The following is a 22,653-nucleotide window of genomic DNA, read 5'->3' as shown; positions in this document are numbered from 1 at the left end:
GACACTAATTTAGGCAGCATTCTAAAAGGGTAATTGCAAATAGGACCGAGGTGCGAATGTGTGGATGAGTAAGAAGCTTTTTGAATAATTAGATGCTGGCAAGACAAATGAAGTGAGATCACTGCAAATAGAAAGTGTGAGTGGGCATTGGGGGTGTGGGGCTCAAATCGGCACCGGGAAGGGTCCAACCCCTGCCCAGGGGCTGAACACCCTGCCGCAGGCACCCATAAGAGAAAAAATAAACATTACACAAGGTCTGCCATCATGTGCACCTACTAGGAAAAGACAGCTGTCCTATATTAAATAAAACAACTGCTACAGAATTTTGACATTTTCTCTAACTTCTTTTTCTTTTATCTTGAATGAAAATGAGCATGGTTCAAAGTATGGGAAAAAATATGGAAAAAAGTGAGGGTTGCTAGATAAAATAGAGAACGTCTGCTTAAATTTGAATTTCAGATCAACAATGAATGTTTTATATAAGTATGCCCCATGCACTATTTGGGACAAACTAAAACTAGAACATTATCCATTATTTATCTGAAATTCGGATTTAACTGGGCATCCTGTATTTCTATTTGCTACATCTGGCAACCGTAGAGGAAGCACAAATTTGTTTGACCTTCCTAAAACCCTCTCTGCTGGTCAGCGTATAGAATGCTAAAACAGCTTGGAACAAGGCAGACCTGTCACTGAGTTGTCACTGCAAATGGTGAGCAAGAAGCAGCCAGGACTGGCCATCAACCACAACAAATACAGCTACCCTGTTTTCATCAATTCTTTTAAAAGATTTTATTTATTTATTTGAAAGAGAGAGAGAAAGAGAACATGAGCGGGGGGGGGGGGGGAGAGGGAGAGGCAGACTCCCCGCTGAGCAGGAAGCCCCATGTGGGACTCGATCCCAGGACCCTGCCATCATAACCAGAGCCAAAGGCGGACGCTTAACTGACGGAGTCACTCAGGGACCTCTGTTTTCATCAGTTTTTAAGATTATATTTACCTCTTTGTTCTCCAAACTGCCCTATTTTTTTAGACCCAGATTTAAATATTATGTATGTGAGTTTAGGAGACTAACTCAATAGTTAAAGTATTTCCCCATGACCACACCAATGCGAAGCAAAAAAAAACCCCTTTTGTCCCCCTCCCCGCTGGAAACTCACCACTGTTACATAATTTGCCTCTTATTCAAGACACATGTTTCAAGCAAACTCCAAAGGTGATAAAAGGTTTAGATACTCTCTCTAATGCAGAACTATAGCACCGATGTAGATGTTCACAATTCTCTCTGTGACGAGAGAGAATCCCCCCTGGAAGGGGATGGCTGCATAACTTAATTACTTTTTGGTTCTTCTGAAGTATTTTTTTCCCTCCTGTTGGCACTTCTCATAAACATATTATTTTAAATTGAGAATATCTAAAAATTCTTTTATAGTGCAATATTTAATTCATGATTCCTTTCACAGAAATGCTTACTAAGAATAATATTATCCCACCTCATTTTATGAGGCATACCACGATGATACCAAAACCAAAGACACTGCAAAAAAAGTGCCAACATCTCTCATGAACAAAGAGAGACAGAACAAACCCCAACAAAAATATTAATAAATATAATCTACTGATATATAAAAAGAATTATACATGACGACCATGAGGGCTTTATTCCAGGGATACAAGGCTAGTTTGATATTCAAAAAAAATCGAGCAATATAATCCACAGGCTACATATTAGAGCCACATGATCGTATCAATGGCCTCAGGAAAATATCTGACAAAATCCAACATACATTCCTGATAAGAATCACTCAGCACACTAGGGATACGAGGCAACTTTCTCAAACTGATTGGGCATTTTTGAAAACCCTATGGCTAGTATTACAACTAATGGCCAAATACTGAATGCTTTCTCCCTAAGATCAGGAACAAGAGAGGATGTCTACAATCACCACTGCTTTTCAACAGAGTATTAGAAGATCTAGCAAGTCCAGTACGGCACAGAAAGGAATTAAAAGGCACAGAGACTGAAAAAAAAGAAATAAAGCCGTTTATAGATAATGTAATAGTCTACCTAGAAAATCTTAAGGAATCTACAGGAAATCTCCTAGAGCTAAATGAATTCAGCAAGGTCACAGGATATAAGATCAACATACAAAAAATCAACCCAGTTTCCATGTACTAGCAATGCACATATGGAAACCAAAATTAAAACACTATAATTTAAAGACGCTCAAAATAAAATGCTTAGGTATAAACTGAGCAAAACATATATGGAATTTATGGACTAGAAATTACAAAAAAAAGGGGGGGATCAAAGAAATCAAAGAAATCTAAACAAATTTGGAGAAACGTATGATGTTCATGAGTTAGAAGACTCAACACAGTTAAAGATGTTGATTCTCTCCTAATTTCTTCTGGAATCTCAGCAAGGTGTTTTTGTAGACATAGACAAGCTTATTCTAAGATATTTACAGAAAGGCAAAGAAACTGGGTGGGCGAGCTGAAATAATTTTGCAAAAACAGAATGAAATGAGAGGAACCACTGCACTCAACCTTAAGGCTTACTATCATACTGCAGTAATCAAGGCACTGAAATATTATTATTAGAAGGTCAGAAACACATCAGTGGAACAGGGTTCAGAAAACAAAATGAAACAGAGACAGATCTACATAAGTGCAGCCAGCTGATTCTGACAAAGGTGAAAAACAATTCAATGGAGGAAAAAAAACAGTCCTTTCAACCAGTAGTGCTGGACCAACTGAACATCCACAGGAAAAAAGAAATTGAAATGTGACCTAAACATCACACCTGACACACACACACACACACACACACACACACACACACACACACACAAAATGAACTCAAATGGATCATAAGTTTAAATGTTAAATGTAAAATTATGAAATTTTAGAAGAAATCATAGGATATCTTCAGTACCTAGGTCTAGGTGAAAAGTTCTTAGACATGATACCAAAAGTTGAAAGTAATAAATTGTCCTTCATCAAAATTAAAACAAAACCAAAAACCTCTGCTCTGTCAGAACACCCTTTAGCAGAAAGGAAAAGCTTGGTCGTCTCCAGCTCAGGAATTGCCACCCCCAGGGGGTGAGGTCAGAGACCATGCTGTACACAATCCTTACCTCTCATTCAACCCACCTAATCCCATTGGCCCCCCACTCCTCCTCAGTGATCTGGAGGACCCCCCACTTAGCCAGTGATCTGGAGGACCCTCCACTTCCCCAGTGATCTGGAGGACCCCCCCCACTTCCCCAGTGATCTGGAGGACCTGCCCCCACTTCCCCAGTGATCTGGAGGCCCCCCTGCTTCACAGTGATCTGGAGGCTCCCCCTTCACAATGACTGGAGGACCCCCACTCCTTCTTAGTGATCTGGAGCCCCCACTACTCCTGACTGACCTCTGGGGCCCCTCTTATAATCCACATAACAGCCCGAGGGACTTTTGCCAAATGCACCTCTGACCATGATGCAGTCCTTATTGTATTGTCTGAGATCCCGAAACATCAGAACAGATGTGATGGATTGAGGTGAACCAACAAGACAGCTGGACTAAGGTGGGGGTTCTAAGATGCTAGTGAGCTGTTCTCCCAGCCCCTGGGTCCGTGGCACTCCCACAAGAGCAGCTGTGGCTCAGAGCATACTTTTAAGAGCAACACTGGGGCAAGGGGCATCCTCCCTCCACCCCCTCCATCTGGACCAGCAGCAGCCATAGGCCTCAGTGACTGGCTTCCCACAGCACGGGGGGCTGGCCTCAGCAACCGGATGTCACCACCACACAGTGATACAGCCACCAGAAGGTGGCCACTTTGGGGAGCAGGACCCTCTTGTTCATGTTCCTCCTCCTCTTCCATTTGCTTGCTGGCAGGACTGTAAGCACATTGAAGGTTCTTGGACCATATGAAAAAGAGAACTTAGGGTGACTAACAGGATGAAACGTAATTTTAATCTGAACTCAAAGGGAATAGATCCTAACTGGACGCTCTAATACAGTGGAGCCTCACAAAGCCTTCCGAAGACGCACCTCCTGCCTGAAGCCTGTGCTGGCATCTAGCTCAGGCACAGGAACACCGGTGAGGGCAGGCCTGAGGGGCACAGTGCACGGCTGGACACCTCCTCCAAGGTGCGATGCCTGAGGGGAACTTTCCATCGCCATGACCATGTTTCACAACATTAACAGCACATCAATGTGAAATTCAGGGCAGGTGGTTGGACTGAAAGTGCAAGGAAGAAGCTCTACCCTGGGCTTCTGCAGCCCGATCATTAACATGCAGGTCTCGTCACTGGACTGAGGAGCTGACATGTGTGAGGGGACGCAGACAAGCTCCACGGAGGTGTCTCCACTGCAGGACTCTCCGGTCCAAACAACAGCATCCACCCCTGTGACAAAAGCCCTGTGGGGCGGATTTGGGATGAAAACCCTCACATCAAGGCTGGGATTCTTTTTTTTTTTTTTAATTTTTTATTGTTATGTTAATCACCATATATTACATAATTTGTTTTGGTGTAGTGTTCCATGATTCATTGTTTGTTCATAACACCCAGTGCTCCATGCAGAATGTGCCCTCTTTAATACCCATCACCAGGCTAACCCATCCCCCTACCCTCCTCCCCTCTAGAAACCTCAGTTTGTTTTTCAGAGTCCATCATCTCTCCTGGTTCATCTCCCCCTCTGACTTACTCCCCTTCATTCTTCCTCTCCTGCTATCTTCTTCTTTTTCTTTTTTCTTAAAATATGTTGCGTTATTTGTTTCAGAAGTACAGATCTGTGATTCAACAGTCTTACACAATTCACAGCGCTCACCGTAGCACATATCTTCCCCAATGTCTATCACCCAGCCACCCCATCCCTCCCACCCCCCACCACTCCAGCAACCCTGTTTGTTCCTGAGATTAAGAATTCCTCATATCAGTGAGGTCATATGATACATGTCTTTCTCTGATTGACTTATTTCACTCAGCATAACACCCTCCAGTTCCATCCACGTCGTTGCAAATGGCAAGATCTCATTCCTTTTGATGGCTGCATAATATTCCATTGTGTATATATACCACTGCTTCTTTATCCATTCATCTGTCGATGGACATCTTGGCTCTTTCCACAGTTTGGCTATTGTGGACATTGCTGCTATAAACATTGGGGTGCACGTACCCCTTCAGATCCCTACATTTCTATCTTTGGGGTAAATACCCAGTAGTGCAATTGCTGGATCGAATGGTAGCTCTAATTTCAACTGTTTGAGGAACCTCCATACTGTTTTCCAGAGTGGTTGCACCAGCTTGCATTCCCACCAACAGTGTAGGAGGGTTCCCCTTTCTCCACATCCCCGCCAACATCTGTCGTTCCCTGACTTGTTAATTTTAGCCATTCTGATGGGTGTGAGGTGGTATCTCATTGAGGTTTTGATTTGGTTTTCCCTGATGCCGAGCGATGTTGAGCACTTTTTCATGTAAGGCTGGGATTCTTAAACAACCTTAAAAATCATAATCACTTTCTGGGGAGAAGCTGGGAGGGGGTCACTTATAGAGACACAAAACATAAATGACACAGTTAAAAAGTTGCCTTATTTATCTATTCATCTGTTGATGGACATCTTGGCTCTTTCCACGGTTTGGCGATTGTGGACACTGCTGCTATAAACATTGGGGTGCACATATCCCTTCGGATCCCTACATTTGTATCTTTGGGGCAAATACCCAGTAGTGCAATTGCTGGGTCATATAGTAGCTCTATTAGAATGGATAAAGAAGATGTGGGGGTATATATATCCAATGGAATATTATGCAGCCATCAAAAAAGAAAACGAAATCTTGCCATTTGCAACGACGTGGATGAAACTGGAGGGTATCATGCTGAGCAAAATAAGACAATCAGAGAAAGACATGTATCATATGACCTCACTGATATGAGGAATTCTTAATCTCAGGAAACAAACTGAGGGTTGCTGGAGGGGTGGGGCATAGGAGGGATGGGGTGGGTGGGTGATAGACATTGGGTAGGGTATGTGCTATGGTGAGCGCTGTGAATTGTGTAAGACTGATGAATCACAGACCTGTACCTCTGAAACAAATAATACATTATATGTTAAAAAAAAAAGAAGATAGTAGGAAAGGACAAATGAAGGGGGGGAAATCAGAGGAGGAGACAAACCATGAGAGACTATGGACTCTAAGAAACAAACTGAAGGTTTTAAAGGGGAGGGGGGTGGGGGGATGGGTTAGCCTGGTGATGGGTATTAAGGAGGACACATATTGCATGGAACACTGGCTGTTATACGCAAACAATGAATCATGGAACACTACATCAAAAACTAATGATGTAATTTATGGTGATTAACATAATAAAATAAATTTTTTTTAAAAAGTTGCCTTATTTACTTAAAAAATAAACTTTCGGAGTTTTTGTTGTTGCTGCAGCTATTTTGTTTTTCGCTCTTTAATGTGGTCAGATGTGAACTAAACTGCACAAAGTAAAATCTCTTTTGATAATAGAAATATTACCTCTTTTGGCTGGTATTCCCCATTAACACTTTCGAGACACAGGCAGTAGATTCTGAAATAATCTTCCAGGACGTTATTCAATGAGAGCTCAAAGCTTACTCTCCAGACAACAGCAGTCTGTTTTCAATTAGAACGAGCAAAGGTAACATCAAACCTTTGGAGGTCATCGAGCTTCCTTCAATGATAGACATACGTTGAAGTTAACCAGATGGGTTTTTTTTAAATTTTTTTATTGTTATGTTAATCACCATATATTACATCATTTGTTTTTGATGTAGTGTTCCATGATTCATTGTTTGTGCATAACACCCAGTGCTCCATGCAGAACATGCCCTCTTTAATACCCATCACCAGGCTAACCCATCCCCCTACCCTCCTCCCCTCTAGAACCCTCAGTTTGTTTTTCAGAGTCCATCGTCTCTCATGTTTCCTCTCCCCTTCTGACTTACTTCCCTTCATTCTTCCTCTCCTGCTATCTTCTTCTTTTTCTTTTTTCTTAAAATATGTTGCGTTATTTGTTTCAGAAGTACAGATCTGTGATTCAACAGTCTTGCACAATTCACAGCACTCACCATAGCACATACCCTCCCCAATGTCTATCACCCAGCCACCCCATCCCTCCCACCCCCAACCACTCCAGCAACACTCAGTTTGTTCCTGAGATTAAGAATTCCTCATATCAGTGAGGTCATATGATACATGTCTTTCTCTGATTGACTTATTTCACTAAGCATAACACCCTCCAGTTCCATCCATGTCGTTGCAAATGGCAAGATCTCATTCCTTTTGATGGTTGCATAATATTCCATTGTGTATATATACCACTGCTTCTTTATCCATTCATCTGTCGATGGACATCTTGGCTCTTTCCACAGTTTGGCTATTGTGGACATTGCTGCTATAAACATTGGGGTGCAGTACCCCTTCGGGTCCCTACATTTGTATCTTTGGGGTAAATACCCAGTAGTGCAATTGCTGGATCGAATGGTAGCTCTAATTTCAACTGTTTGAGGAACCTCCATACTGTTTTCCAGAGTGGTTGCACCAGCTTGCATTCCCACCAACAGTGTAGGAGGGTTCCCCTTTCTCCACATCCCTGCCAACATCTGTCGTTCCCTGACTTGTTAATTTTAGCCATTCTGACTGGTGTGAGGTGGTATCTCATTGAGGTTTTGATTTGGATTTCCCTGATGCCGAACTATTGGGATTTCATCAAGATAAAAAGCTTTTGCACAGCAAAAGAAACAGTCCACAAAACCAAAAGACAACCGACAGAATGGGAGAAAATATTTGCAAATGACATATCAGATAAAGGGCTAGTATCCAAAATCTATAAAGAACTTATCAAACTCAACACCCAAAGAACAAATAATCCAATCAAGAAATGGGCAGAAGACATGAACAGACATTTTTCCAAAGAAGACATCCAAATGGCCAACAGGCACAGATGGTTTTTTGTTCCATTTTTTTTCTTTAAAAAAAATAGTTTTGGAAAACCCATTTTTAAAGTTAACTCTAGGTTTCAGAAAATACCACACACGAACAGGAAACAAGATCTATACTACCACCAAATGTTCTTCTCGAAGGTTGAGATTCCACATGACCTGACGGACTACATCCCATTACCCAGATTTCCCCAAATGATGTTTTAGAATCCGTATAAATGAGCACATCAAAGGGATACCCAAGGTTAACAGGTTCGTGTGGTTTCATGCTGACAGGACAGTCTGCTGGGCAGTCACGTCCTGCTGCCGAGGAACATTCGCCATCATCTGTGCAAGACGGGGGCTGGAAAGGCCAAGCGCCACCAAGCCCAAAGGGGCCAGTTGCTCAGGTAAACGTGTTAATAGTCACTGTAAAATAAAGTGCCACCTTTATTTGTCTGCTTGGTAGGGAGGAAGGGGCTGTGAAGTGGCAGCCTGTCATGAGGTTTGCGGCCAGAAGACATGAGCCCAGACCCCCTTTCTTCGTCATGTTGAGACACCCCCTGCCCGCGGGGCAAAGTACTTAACTTGAACTTCAGTTTCATCATCTCTGACAGGAAGGGAACACTGTCCCTGCTCCTCCTTGCTTCAAAGGGTATGAGAGGTGATGCGGTCGGAAGCCTGGCTTCAATCATGAAGTGCCGGGCAAATGTGACTCATGGGAGTGGAAGATTTCCTTAGCTCTGAGGGCTGTTCTGAAACATATCTTAATACAAGGTATAGCCTCCAGAGCCTATGTGACAAACACACAGTGACAGTTTGGCAGTCCGCTCAGCCTCTGCCTGTCTACAGGACCCATTCCTTACCCCCACCCAGAGTAGGTTTATCAGGGCCAGGACATGCTCTGTTGGTGGGTGACATCATCTGAGCACAGTGAAAAAGTTAACTGAGTTGCACAAGCTGATGCAGGAATAAAAACTCATTTAAATGCGGAATTTGCCTCTACAAAAACCGATTCTCTTCTCTCAGATTTCTAAGAATCATTGCTTACTAAAGTGCCTTTAGAGTCTTGCTTGAGCCAGTATCAACCCCCGTCTGCCATTGTTAACTTTATTTACTCTACCTGAAAAACCTCGCTCGGGCTTCTACCTGACTGGAAAGAGTGTCGTATTTCTGGAAAGCTAAAGTTATCTTGTATGCTGAAGCTAGGATTCCCTGTGACCCAGCAATTGCTCTCCTAGGTACGCGCCCAACAGGAAGGCATCCAAATGTTCAGCAAAAGACATGTGCTTAGAAGAGTCCAAACTGGAAACTACCCCTATGCCCATCAATGGTGAATATTGTGTATTTACATACTGAGACGTAATGAGATCCAGCAACACAGCAGGACTCAGACTCTGCCAACACATGGCGGGGGGGGGGGGGGTGGGCAGTGTGAAAGGAGCCCAGAGGAGTATGCACACTGTGGACCTCACACACAGAAAGCACAAACAAGCTGTACCAATCTACACTGTGAGAAATGATGACAGCGTTTACCCCAGGGGGGTTCCTGGGGTGCTGGCGTGTTCTGCATCTTAATCTGGGTGCATACAGGTTATGTTTAGTTTGCAAACATTTACCAAGCTGTACACTTATGATGTGCACCTTTCCGGGGTGAGGTCATACTTCTACAAAAAGATGTAAGTCAGGGGGAGAAAATGGTTCTCTTATACCAATCCCAGGACTTGGTTTTTCCTACCAGTCAAGTAGGCAAGAGGACAGATTTTCCTCAGCCAGTGCTGAGGGTGAGTCCCTTGTGGGCCCAGCACGTACTCAGCCCTCTGAGCGCTGGTTTCAGCAGAGATTGTATGGGGTATGTGTGTGAGGGGGCAGGGTAAGCGGACATCCTGCAGGCCAGAAATTAAGGCATGCTATTTAACTAGATTGCAAATGCACTCTGAATTCTGACAAGATTCGTGACTCTTTCCAAATTTACGGTGACTCACCTGTGATCTCGTCAAAACCGTGACAAAACCCTGACCTACTTAGTGCTAGGAAGGTGCCTGTAAATGACATTGCTGCTTCCCTATTTCAAGCAGGTCTCTCATGACTTAAAAGCAGAACCGAAGAAAACCCCAAATTCACTGCATTCCAAAAGATGGTTTTAAATTTGCTACTTGACCCCGAAGATGCCAAAGGCTAAGGCGACATGCATGGTAATCAATGCCTAGGGTACCCCAAAAGCGAGGCAGTGGGTGTGGGTGAGACACTGCTGGGCACGAGCCCCGGGTCCACATGTCCACCATCACACCACTGCTATGCAGACCTCAGTCCCCACTCCACAGAGGAACAGGAGAAAAGCCAGCCAGGCCTGGTGGCCGGAAGACTGCCCACCTGGGACCACCCTCTGAGCGGGACAGCACCCTCAAGAAGTACCTCAGACACTTGGAAACAAACCTGTCACCCATCTCCTGGGGGGTTGCTCTTGGGAGTTTTCATCTTACATGTGACAAAAATGTTTTAATCTCAGTAAAAACTCCAATCAAGCCTTCATTGATATCATCTCTTTGAAACATGTTCTGACAGTGATTTTTTTTTTTCCACCTGTGCTATGTCTCCCGTTCTTCCTTTAAAAACTTACAACTGTAAAATGAAAGTCTGTACCATTTCCATCTAACAGGCAATGCCCATGTTACAGCAGGCAATGCCCATGTTTACTGCAAACATCTGTGGCAGATGAGCCCTTGCTGAGCTTGGTGAGAATGCACAAAACCTAGCCGTGTCAGTTATTCTTTTTGGCCTACTTACACATATATATATATATATATATATATATTTTTTTTTTTTTTTTCTGTTCTATGACTCAAACCATATAGTTTAAGGACTGGCAGAGCTTGCCTGCCGCACAGGGTATGAGGCCTGGGAATGTCCCACCATCCTGCGTGGGATGGGCTCTAAGCTCTGCCTCCGGTCTTCGATAGCACGGTACCTCTCAGCTGACACACACAGCCTCTTTGAGGACTGCCTCCCCCTACCCACCCCCGGGACAGAACGGCCACGGCCTGGGGGGAGTGGAGACATGCACTGGGGCTTCCAAATCAGAGTTTATTCATACCCAAAGTTCCAATGACATATTCACTTTGATGGGGAATTTGAAAATCAGGGGAGGATGATGATGACCCTTAATCACTCATCATTTGAAATGCCTTCTACAACTTTCCTATAAATAAGTCAGTTTCTTGCCATCCAAATGCCTTCCCATTCCCATCTTACTGCTTACTTTAAAATAATAGCAATTTGGGGGCGCCTGTGTGGCTCAGCCAGCTAAGTGTCCGACTCTTGATTTTGGCTCAGGTCATGATCTCAGGGTTGTGAGATGGAGCCCCCGCATCAGGCTCCACAATGGGCATGGAGACTGCCTAAGATTCTCTCTCTCTCCCTTTCTCTCTACCCCTCCTCCCCTCTCCCTCTCTAAAAAAATTTTTTTAAATAAATAAAATAAAATAATGGTAATTTTAAGAAGCAGAATTCTTGGACGAGTTGGCCTCCCCCGTCTTGCATGGCACCGGCCATTCCTTCACTGGGCCTTGACTGTATACACCCATTTTCCTGATGTCTATACACACCTTGTCCCACGCCCTAAGCCTATCTCAAGGAGAGGCAAAATGAAAGAGGCTGCTGAGCCTCTGGTTCTCCCGCTTTTGCTCCGTCCCAGCCTTTCCAATAGCTGAATGGATACACGTAAGCACGTGACAATCACTATTGCCTTCTTGCTCCTCTGCCCCCCATGAAGCTGGCTGCATTCTAGCTCTGCATGACGTGCCCCATGGGGACAGGGCAGGAGACTCCCTCTCAGCATGGGCCCCTCTTCACAGGTCCTGAGACTTCAGCGAGCATGGACAGGTGGCCCAGTTGGTGGAAGGCCCATGATGGGGCCAGCCTGGGGCATCCTTGACTGCCCAATGCTCTCCCTACCAGGCCCTACCTCGTGCCTCTGGAGATACCCCTGCCCTTCCTGCACCTCCTACACCTCCCCCAAGACCTTACAAGACCCCATGTTCTAACCTGGCCCTAAACACAGATGAGGAAAGGCCTATGCAGGTCTGGAGAGGTCAAGTGCTCTGAGTGCAGCAACAGAAGCTCAGCAGACCCCATGGAGGAGGAGGAAGAGGAATAGGAAATATTGTTCTGGGGGCTCCAGAGCACAAGAGGGCCCATGGACCTAGGGCTGCATCCAAGGTGGTTCTCAGCACCGTGGCCCCCAGAGTGCAGGATCCCAGGTATTCAGCTGTTCTGGGGGCTCTTTCCTCCTGAATCTAGCTGCTCTTCTCTCTGTCTCAGACTGGCTCAGACCCACTAGAAGTCCTGATCTCAGGAATCTGACCCACACAACTCCTTCTTGGTTGGCTTAGCAACTCCTATGAGGCCCAAAGCAGCCACCGTTCTGTTGGGGGAGCAGACTATCTTTTAGCTTTCTTTGCTGGAGGTTTGGAGAAAGGATGTGGCATCATAAAGTCTTTGAGCACACCACCACTGACGAAGTTGAGAAAGCGGGAAGAAGCAGGTATGGCAGAGGCCAGAGAACAACTGCCAAGGGGACCAGCTGAAAACCAAGAGAATAGGAATAAAGGGAGAGCTCTGGCCAAGGCACTCAGGAACAGAACCGGGCAGGAAGTGCGGCTCTCCCGGCCGCGGTGATCCAAAATGCTGCACTGGACTGATTTGCCCGCTTGACCTGGAACATGTCCCCAGCGTGGCCACGGAGCCCTGCCCTCGGGGAGCCCTCGATCACATTCAGTTGATGCAGGGCCATGTGGCCACAGAAACCTCAGCTTAAGAGGAATATTTAATACTGTGGAAGAAGCTCAAGAAATCACGCCAGGTGAAGAGGAAAACAACTGGATGAAACATCCTTGGCACACGTGGTTTACCTCTTTTCCAATGGGTATTTTTCCAAAGAGTATTTTCTACTTTGATGAGGGAGAAAATGTCAAGACAAAGTGTCTGCTGAATGAGTGAGGTGACAGGGAGCCAAAGGCAGCTCACTTTCGCCAAGATGAAATGTAGGACTAGAGTCCATAAAATGCCACGAGTTGCCCCGCCGTTCCTGGCGCGGAGGGGGCAGTGGAGAATCCCTCTCATGCTCCCCCAAGCCCCGGCGAGGAAGCTGGATGCCCGATGGGTCTGCCGTCTCTGTCATGTTCTGGGTGGATCAGGCAGCATAGAATGAGTGCTGAATGCAGGGTGTGTTCAGACTACAGAGCAAGCTCAAGATGTAACAGGGGGACACTTGGAGACATGTTACACAAACTCATGACCACTCCAAACCTCCTTCCACAAGTCAATACAGGCAATGGGTGCTCTGTGCTCATGAGACAATCCCGTCTCATTCCCAACACACAGAAGAACAGCCACCTGAGCAGGACCATGGCGAACACCTGCCCGATGTGAGTACAGACAGAAATGAACAGCGTACAGTAACACGACAAAAGGGCAAGACGAGCGTTGTCCAGTGCTACATGCAACTAACAGTGTCCCCACTCAATTACCAGGAGAAGGGGGCTAGTTGTAAAGACTCCAGGTCATAGTGACTTGGTAAGAGTGCTACACTCCAAAGAAGTAATAAAGTGACTTCAGACCCCAAATCTACTGTGTGCATGTTTCTTTTGGGGGGGGATGAGGTACTGCAAGACTTTTGGGGGCACTAATGGTGCAACGGACTGCAACACAGGTAATTACCTTCTTTTGGAAATCTAAAGAGTTTTTCATACACCATGACCATGAAAAGCACCATCTACCATAAGGGAGGCACCCCATGGGTGAGATTTATGAACACACAAAGATCTGCAACCTGCCCTTTGGGGGCTAGGACCCTAAGTGCAGAGTTCCCAGGAAGGCACACACTCTGTGATGTGAGGGCATAGTTTAAAGGTTCAGTGATCGAGGGGCAAGCTGGGAAAGGCCTTCAGAAGGGAAACCATAAATTGTGTCATGGGAGAAGTAGGGGTGCCTGAAGGGCAGGTTCTACAGGGCACCTAGGAAGGGGCAGGGAAGCCAGCATCCTAGATCAGAGCAAGGCAGCCAGGCACTGTGGCATAGCTGGGATAAGGGCAGCTGGGGTAGACCAGTCTGCCCTGGGGGCAGTGTCTAACCTTGAACTTAAAGTTATAGTTTCCTAATGGTAGGCAATACTCTCAAATGTTCTATGTGCTTTTGTTTGTTGTTGTTGTTGTTGTTTAGTTTTCTACAATCAAGCTTGCAAAAGAAACCTCAGTTGCATATCATCTGCACAACAGGATCAAGAATATTCCAGCCATCAAGGTATGGATTGCCTTCCTCCTTTCTCTGCACTGACCCAGCACTCATCTCCTGAAGCACTATGTGCTCTTCATAGAGCTTTGCATTTTCAATCTTGCTGATATGATAAAAAGAAGCAAACAAGTAAACTTCCAGAAAATACAACACACTCAGTTGCAAAGGGTCAGCCAGCATTTTGCCTCTGAGCAGCTGACAGAGTTCCCCAATGCAACCAATACTGTTCCATCCACGACCGAGCACTCAGTCAAGGAAGTGCTCACCGGACATTCCTAGGTCTGTCCTTTGGTGGCTCTACTTTCCAAGCTGTTCCCAACTTTAGGGCAAGCCACCCATTCAACACACCCACAGTATCTGTAGTGTGTGGCTAGCTCTCTCCTGACCCCCACACTGACTACATCCCTGTCGCAAACAAAGCATTTCCACAGCTCTCACCACAGGCTGCATGACTACAAATAAAGGGCAGAGGGTCAGAGGATCCTCAACTCAAACAGCCCCCAGAGCCACCAAAACCATCAACCCAAGGAGTTAACACACAAGATGGCCCTGGGCTCACAGCAGCCCTGGGGACGGGAAAGAAAGAAATACAACCTCCCTGACCAGATGTACCCACCCCAAAGCCAAGCCAAAGATGAGCCTGTAATCAAGTGAGAAAATGCAACAAGCAGCAGCTCCCCAAGAACAGGGACCAGCAGACCCAGCAAACAGTAGGACCAGACACCCCCTCAGTCATCACAATGTTCAGGTAACAGGTTATCACTCACAAACTATAACATACCGTTTTAAGTGATGGAGTCAAGTATTTTTGAAAGTGATCAAAACCCTTAGTAAAGAGTATGACACTTTTTAAAAGATGAAGGATGTAGGACTTGAAGGGAATTCACGGAAATGAGTAATACAGAAACAGAAGACCTAGTGGTTGGGTTTTCTAGTGAATTGACATCCATCAAGTGAAGGATAGATTCATGAAGACTATCCAGAATGAAGTAGAGAAAGCTTAGAAGATAATGTGAGAGAAGGCTTAAAAACAAGAATGGAACAAAAAGGACCAATAAATGCGTATCTGGAAAAGAAAAGAAAGGAGGGAAGTGGTAACAGGCCATCTTTGAAGAGCTAGTGGTTAATAATGTCCTAGAATAGATGTCAGCCATGAATCATCCACAGGCGGGGAGGCCCACAGAAGCCACTAGATGGACAGCTCATTCTCTTATCTTCCCAGGAATCCAAGGAAGCTTCTGGAGGGCTACATTCTCCAAGATCTCACACATCTGATTGGATAGCTGAACCTAGGACGTTGTCCTTCCCAAACACCAGGTATGTTTTTCTCTTTCTCCACATTTGCAACAGCACAGAGGTGGTGTTGATCATTTCAACTGATTCTTGGGTGCTGCTGACTTTTTGTCTCTACAGGGATGTGGGGCTCAGCCCTGCTGGCTTCTCTGAAGTCAAGGTCCACTGGTTACTCATCCCCATGACTGACAACCCCTGTGTACTCTATAAACCAGTGGGTAGGCAGAGAAAGAAGAAAAATATTTAGAGATTCAGCTTACTGTCATTTTGTGCATGGTGGATGTCCCTGCTAAGCAAATGAAGACAGGGAGCATGTGTGCTCCCCTCCTTCTACACCACATGGCTGGCAGGTGCCACAGGAGCAATAGGCAGAAGGTGCGGCACATAGCACAGCCTGCAGTGGGCCTGGCTGGGGCAAAATCCTCACCAACTCACATTCCTTAGGATTTAGGACTGCCTGATTTTAAGTGTACATGGCCTTAGCAAGATGGGAGACTCTGCAAAACTCTGCAAAATTTAATATAACAACTAAAATGGAACGTTTATAACAAACAAATATATCTTAGATTACTGCAAGTAAGCTATTCCAAAATATACTTAAGTCAATAGATTTGCATGCACAAAGAGTTTATAAGAGAATGCAAAATGTTCACAAGCTTCAATCAACCCAACAAAGCAAGGGCCCACCTCCTGGGTGTAAAGAACTAATTGGGGTGTTTGTAAAGACAGTTTGTGCTTCATGAGATATATGACTAGTAAATTGTGTGCCCTCCTACTTGGCTCACCCTGAACAGGGACACCTGCCTCTCAGAGTAGCTGTGAATTTCAAACCAAATAAGGTCAATAAAGCACATGACAGTCAGTGACAGCTACTCTTGCTGCTTAGGGATTACAGCATTACTTTAGTATTTATTAGTGATTAAAGCAGGAAGTATTCATTCAAGTCTTTACTGATTAATGTCCAAAAGGCCATGCAGATTTCCAAGATTCAGGCGGTTGGTCAGTCCAAGGCCACTGAGACACAGCAGGTGTGGGATCAGGCCTCAGAGGCAGAGGCAGCCTGGGCCAGATGTCCACTGCAGTACCTGTCTGCATCCTTCCTCCAGGCTGCTGTGCAGGGGAGGGCCTTGAGGATGCTAAATCTCTAACACAATAGCTTCTCTACTCTAACAGCAAGGCTTTTGTACAGAAGTGCTCTGGAGTGAAATAAAACCTCTTCTTGGAAAAGGAGCCCCAAAATTACAAACACTAAACAATGTTAAGCTCCCATGAGAAATTGTGACCTGTTTCTCTAACTCAAAGGACAAGGAGCCCCCCCCCCCCCAAATTATAAAAAAAATCCCTCAGCATCCACACAACCAAAAGGAAGGCAGCAAATACGAGACAAAAGGTCTGCTCAGAGCCACACCCAACTTAACCAGGAAAATCTGGGGAACACAGCCCTACTGGGCAAAGAAAACCCACCTGTCAAAAGTATACTCCAGACCACAAACTTGAATCGAGTGTGCACCTGTCCTAGCATCAGCCCCAGCTCCATTCTTCAACAAAGAACTGCCCATACTAAAACATGACTAAAACCACAAAGGAACCAGCAAAGAACTCAGACATAGAAATGGGGATGGAGAAGGAGGGCAGATGCAGATGTGTGAGGAAATACTCACAAGAAAATAGGCGAAGAGCCTTTGTAGTAAAATAGCTCCCATAGTCTGTTAGTTTCCCTATTACTGCTATAACAAAATCACTACAAACATGGTGGCTTAAAACAAAGAAAGGTCCTTGGACATTCTGGAGGTCCAAAGTCTGAAATGGGTCTCACTGGGCTACAAGCAAGGTACTGCAAGGCCGTGTTCCTTCGGGAGGCTCCAGGGGAGAATCTGCTCCCCTCTTTTGCAGTTTCTAGAGGCTACCCCTGTTCCTTAGCCGAAGTCCCCTTCCAGGAACCACATCACCCAACCCCTGTTTCTGTCCTTACATCTCCTTCTCTGACTGACCCTCTTGCTTCCCTTTGAATTATAACAGGTCCACCTGGATAATTCAGCATAACATTCCCATGTCAAGACTCTTAATCACACTGGCAAAGTCCCCTCTGCCATAAAAAACCACATAGTCACAGGTCCTGGGGACTAGTACATGGCCACCCTTGGGGGTCACTATTCTGCCTACCTCAGGAGGCAACCTTTTTTCTTGCCTTTTCCAGCATCTAGAGGCCACCCACATGCTTTGGCTCCTGGTCCCTTGCCTAAAATGACATCAGGACAAGTCTTTCTCACACTGACACCTCTCTGGCTCTCCCTCTTCCACTTTTAAGGACCCTTCTGATTACACTGGGCCCTCCCAGTAATCCAGGATAAGCTCTATATTTTAAGGTCTGCTGATTAGCAACATGAATGCCATGTCGAAATTTATTTCTTCTCAATTCCAATTCTCTTCTATGTAAAGTAGCATATTCACAAGTTCTGAGGATCAGGATAGTGACATGTTTGAGGGATCATTACCCTGCCTATCATACTCTCCTAAAAAGATTTAAGAAATCAAAGAAGATAATGTAAACCAACAGAAAGAGAAGCAGAGCTTGGGAAAGAAATGGAAAAATAAAAAAATAAAATAAATGGGCTATGGATGAAACCCACACTAGAAACAATTAAATAACAGAATGAAAACAACCAAAGGGATAAGCAAATGAAATGTGAAAGGACATGAAATATCAAGTTCATTAAAGAGACAACAGGACACAGAAGAAACAGTACTTACATAATTAACATTTGTGAATTATTAACAGAAAAAGGTCAATGATAGAATAAAATAAAACTCCTGAAATAAAGTGTCTTGTGTGCGTCAAATGAAAGGGTATATTTTGTTTGTTTAAAGGAAAGTGACACAGAAAGATCAGCATCCAGAAACAGTCCCGTGAAATGACTGAACCGAGAGAATCATAAGAACAACTAGGCTGAAAACAGGATGAGTTCAAATTTCTCCCCAGTCATGCGTAGTGCTGAAAGACAGGAGCAATATTTCTATATAGTTTTAAAGGTTAGTTAATGTGACTTGAGAATTTTATAGTCACATAAATTTTCAAGAGAACTGGTTTTTTTTTTTTTTAGTTTTCAAGAGATACTTTGAAACTTGCAAGAATCCTGCAGGTGGTGTCATGAGCCATGTGGGATGGAAACAAACTCTATAACGAACTTCAGATCATTGCAAGAGGAATGGAAAGAAAGCCCTTGAGAATTCCTCTAGAATTCCTGATAAAAGTAGTGATACCGTGTGATCCTCGAATCCACGTAAATATTGCACTAAGACCATGTAACTGCACGAGCTGAAGTTAACTAAGAGGGTACACAGTGTGCGTGCATCTTGGCGATGCAAGGAATTCCGACATCAACAAGGTAGGAGAAGTGGGGTGGGGGGAGGTCTGAAGGCAGCGTGACCATGCAATTTCCTCCTCTTTCAAAGCAGAAGGGAGCTGATACTCTAAACACAAGGTAGCAAGCAAACCTGTATCGCAGTTTTCCCTACCTTTACAGGAACTGAATGAGACCACAGCTGCTCCCCAAATCTGCATCCCCTGCCTCCTGGGCACCCCCACTCACCCACATGGTATATGCCCAGGGGACGGCGGCTAGGCCCTGCTACAGGAACCACCACCCAAGAGGGCCACTGAGAAATCTGGGTCTGTGTCGGTAACCACAGGCTGACCTTCCCAAACCAGGAAAGAGATGTTTTAGAAACTTTCACACTCCAAGAAATAAGATATTTGGCTTAAATTCAGTAAATCCTTCATTATTAAATAAAAATAAAATTTACATGAGTGCTTATGATTTCACTTATATGTGGAATTTAAGAAACAAAGCTGATGAACATAGGGGAAGTGAAGGAAAAATAAAGTAAGTTGAAAACAGAGAGGAAGCAAACCATAAGAGACTCTTACAGGGCTGCTAGAGGGAAGGGGTCGGGGGGAAGGGGTAATAGGGTGATGGGCATTAAGGAGGGAATGTGATGTGATGAACACTGGGTGTTATATGCAACTGATGAATTACTGAACTCTACCTCTGAAACTAATAATACAGTATATGTTAACTAAGTTTGAATATAAATAAAAATTTTTTTAAAAATTAAATGAGTGCTTTTTAAAATAGCATATACTACAGACTAAAAATGTAATAATCTCCTACATGATCAAGTGAGAAAAATGAGAACAGAGAACAATGGGTACTGCATGCTCCTATGTGTTTAAACATGAAACAAACAAACAAACAAAAAGATGTTCACATACTTAGACATTCACAGAATATTTCTAGAAGGATACACAGGAGTAATTAATAGTAGTGCTTCCTGAAAGAGAGATTAGGGTCTGGGATCTGAAAATAACACATTTTACTATATATTCATTTGAATTCTAACTTGTGCAAATACTAGCTTTTTCATAAAAAAAAGATTAAATAGGCAAAGGGAAAAGAAAAGAGCAAAAAATAGTATGGTCTATTTTTATGCATAATATCCAGGCTTCCACCTTTCTATATGCACAGGAAGCATTGTGATGCTGGGGGCAGGATTGGGGAAGTTCTGCATTGGTTTTATCTTTCTGTATTTCAGTACTTCTTAAGGAACATGTTTTACAAAAATTTCCCCAAAATGGATGGTTATAACGGGGCACCCGGGTGGCTCAGTGGGTTAAGCATTGATTGGCCTTTGGCTCAGGTCATGATCCTGGTGTCTCTAGATCTAGCCCATGGTGGGGTGGGCTCTGTGCTCAGCAGGGAGCCTGCTTCTCCCTCTTCCTCTGCCCCTGCTCATGCTCTCTCTAGCTCGCTCTCTCTCAAATAAATAATTTTTAAAAATAAATAAATAAATAAAACAGATGGTTATACTCAAAACACCAAGAGCAAAGTGGAGTTCACTTGGGGCCAACTTCTCAACTCTCCCTCCCCTGACACATTAATTAAATTCATCAATAGACTGTTTAAAAATTAATGTCAGTGATGTACACTGAACAGAAGTTTGAACGATCCTTTGGTGCACTCCCTCATAGGAAAGCACACAAGTGAATTCTGGTGGATGCCCAAAGGAAGGGTCCAGATTGCCCTCTCTGGCTTCAGAGGCTATTTTCTGCTGAGAGCCACCTGTGAGCTCATGAAGGTGGTTGCCAGACCCCTCTGGAGCTCCTGGACGAGCCCCTCCCTTTCCCAGAGGCACCTGACAACCGGCCTCTGCAGTCCTTGCAACATCCCCATGAGATGTCCCCTCTCACTATCATTCTAGGATGAGGAAACAGAGGCTCGGAGTAGTAAGGACCCACGGCAAGGTTCCCGAGATCCCCGGCAACAGGACAGGCCTTTCCCCCAACCCCACTGGGAAGGAATTAATGCCCAGATGGCTTGAGCTCAGTCTTGACTAAAGAGGGGCTGGGAGAAAAGCCATAGGAAGCCAACAGGTCCCCCAGACCTGATGTCACCTGTGAGGCAAGGGTCATCTGTGGGGACCCTGACGCTGGGCAGGGTTGGACTCAGCCAGGGACTCATTACAGGAGAGGTAGCACCAACAAAAATAGAACCCACTGCATCCAGGCCCAAAGCAGAGCCTCTCCTAGACTCCAGCCCCCAGGTGCCCCCCGGGCTGGAGCTGTCTCACTAGCCTGGCTAGCCTGGGAACTCAGATGCTCCACTGTGGACACTTACATGCCCACATCCTCCCCTGTGGACACTCCAAAAAGCAGAGCATGCTGGGGATGCAGGATCCCACAGAAGTATCTGGAGAGAGCAAGTGCAAGGCCACTGGGCCGTCAGGGCAGGGGCTGACATGGACCCACTCTGCTCAGTGCCCTGAGTGTGGGGGTCCATTCAACAGACACTCACAGGGCTGGCCTGGGCCCAGTTTCTAGAAATACTCAGGGTAAGCAGAGGGGTCAAAAATAGTTTCCCACTCAATACCTTGGGGACAGACCTGTACATCACAGTAGAACAGCTGTGTTACCACAAGACTCCTCAAGTCTCACCGGCCCAGGGATTTGGGGAAAACAGTAATCCATGGGGAAGATATGGGATGGCCCCAAAGAAGGGGTGGCAGCCTCATGCCCATGTGGTCCCTCAGAAATGACCTGCAGCCTGCTTTCAGCCCACAAGTCTAGCTGCGCCAGCAGCAAACATCTGTGGGACATTCTCTGTGAGCCACTGGGAGTCATGTGATGACAACGCCAACATTAAAGAAATGCTTCTTACATTTGAACAGTCGTACACAATGTACAAAGTACAGCCTCATGTGCAGATTAAGAAACTAAAGCTGGGGTTTGGCTCCCCTAACGTGCCTGGGCCGTGGAGCCCTGAGGCCCCTGCCCGTGCTCTCCCCATGTGGTGCCTTCGTGTGTGGCCTCCCCGCCACCCTGGTAGCTGCCCAAAGATGGTGCATGTCCCAGTCTTCCTTCTGTCACCCATGCTCAGCCCAGGCCAGCACCCCAGGCCCTTGGAGGAGTTCCCTTGGGGCAGCCGGATGTCCATTCAAGAGGCGCTGTCTCATGTCCTTCTCCGCTGGTCATGGAATGCCACCAGGAATCCAGGGTAAAAGGCCACTGCCTACTCCTTGGGCCACGTGAAGAACTGACGGGTAGGGCCAACAGGAACCTGGGGGTCTGCCCTGCTGCAGGCTTGGCAGCTCTGTGAATGGAGACAGGTTGTCCCATCACCCTGAGGAGCAAGGAGTCGACACGCCTTCCCGATCAGAAACTGTGCCCGCCCCTCCTCCTGCCTGTTAGGAAGAGTGCGACATGAAGAGCGCACATTTTAGAGGCTGGGGGGGTGGACCAGATTCTGGACTTCTCCACTGCTCCTTACACACTTGACTTGCCCCTGTCTGGTAGCCTGGCACTCCTGTACACAGAGGGTTAACACGAGGTTGCATTCCTTTTCTTGGTAATGCCCACCCTTCACTCCCCCCAGAGTACCACACCTGGCCTCCTGAGCCTAGGGCAAGTGCACCCTGTGGGACAAGGAAGAAGGACCATGGGCTTCTCATTCTGATAAAGGGCTTTTCAAGCAGCATTTATCTGTGAGCCCTCACTTTATCATCACGGATACAGTGGTTCAGTTCCTTCTTGGGCCACTTTTGCCAGAGAAAGAACACTGAAAGGGGACAATGAC

At 45.5% G+C, this 22,653-nt stretch overlaps 1 protein-coding gene across 2 annotated transcripts in view; it reads right to left on the bottom strand.

Moving 5' to 3' along the window:
- OTUD7A (OTU deubiquitinase 7A) overlaps nt 1–22,653 on the bottom strand; it is a 386,803-nt gene that overhangs the window by 354,569 nt on the left and 9,581 nt on the right. The window lies entirely within an intron of this gene.

This window comes from Zalophus californianus, chromosome 6 (assembly GCF_009762305.2).
Source record: "Zalophus californianus isolate mZalCal1 chromosome 6, mZalCal1.pri.v2, whole genome shotgun sequence".
Taxonomy (NCBI): domain Eukaryota; kingdom Metazoa; phylum Chordata; class Mammalia; order Carnivora; family Otariidae; genus Zalophus; species Zalophus californianus.
The sequence above is the reverse complement of the archived record's forward strand: the minus strand, read 5'-3'. Positions and strand labels throughout refer to the sequence as shown.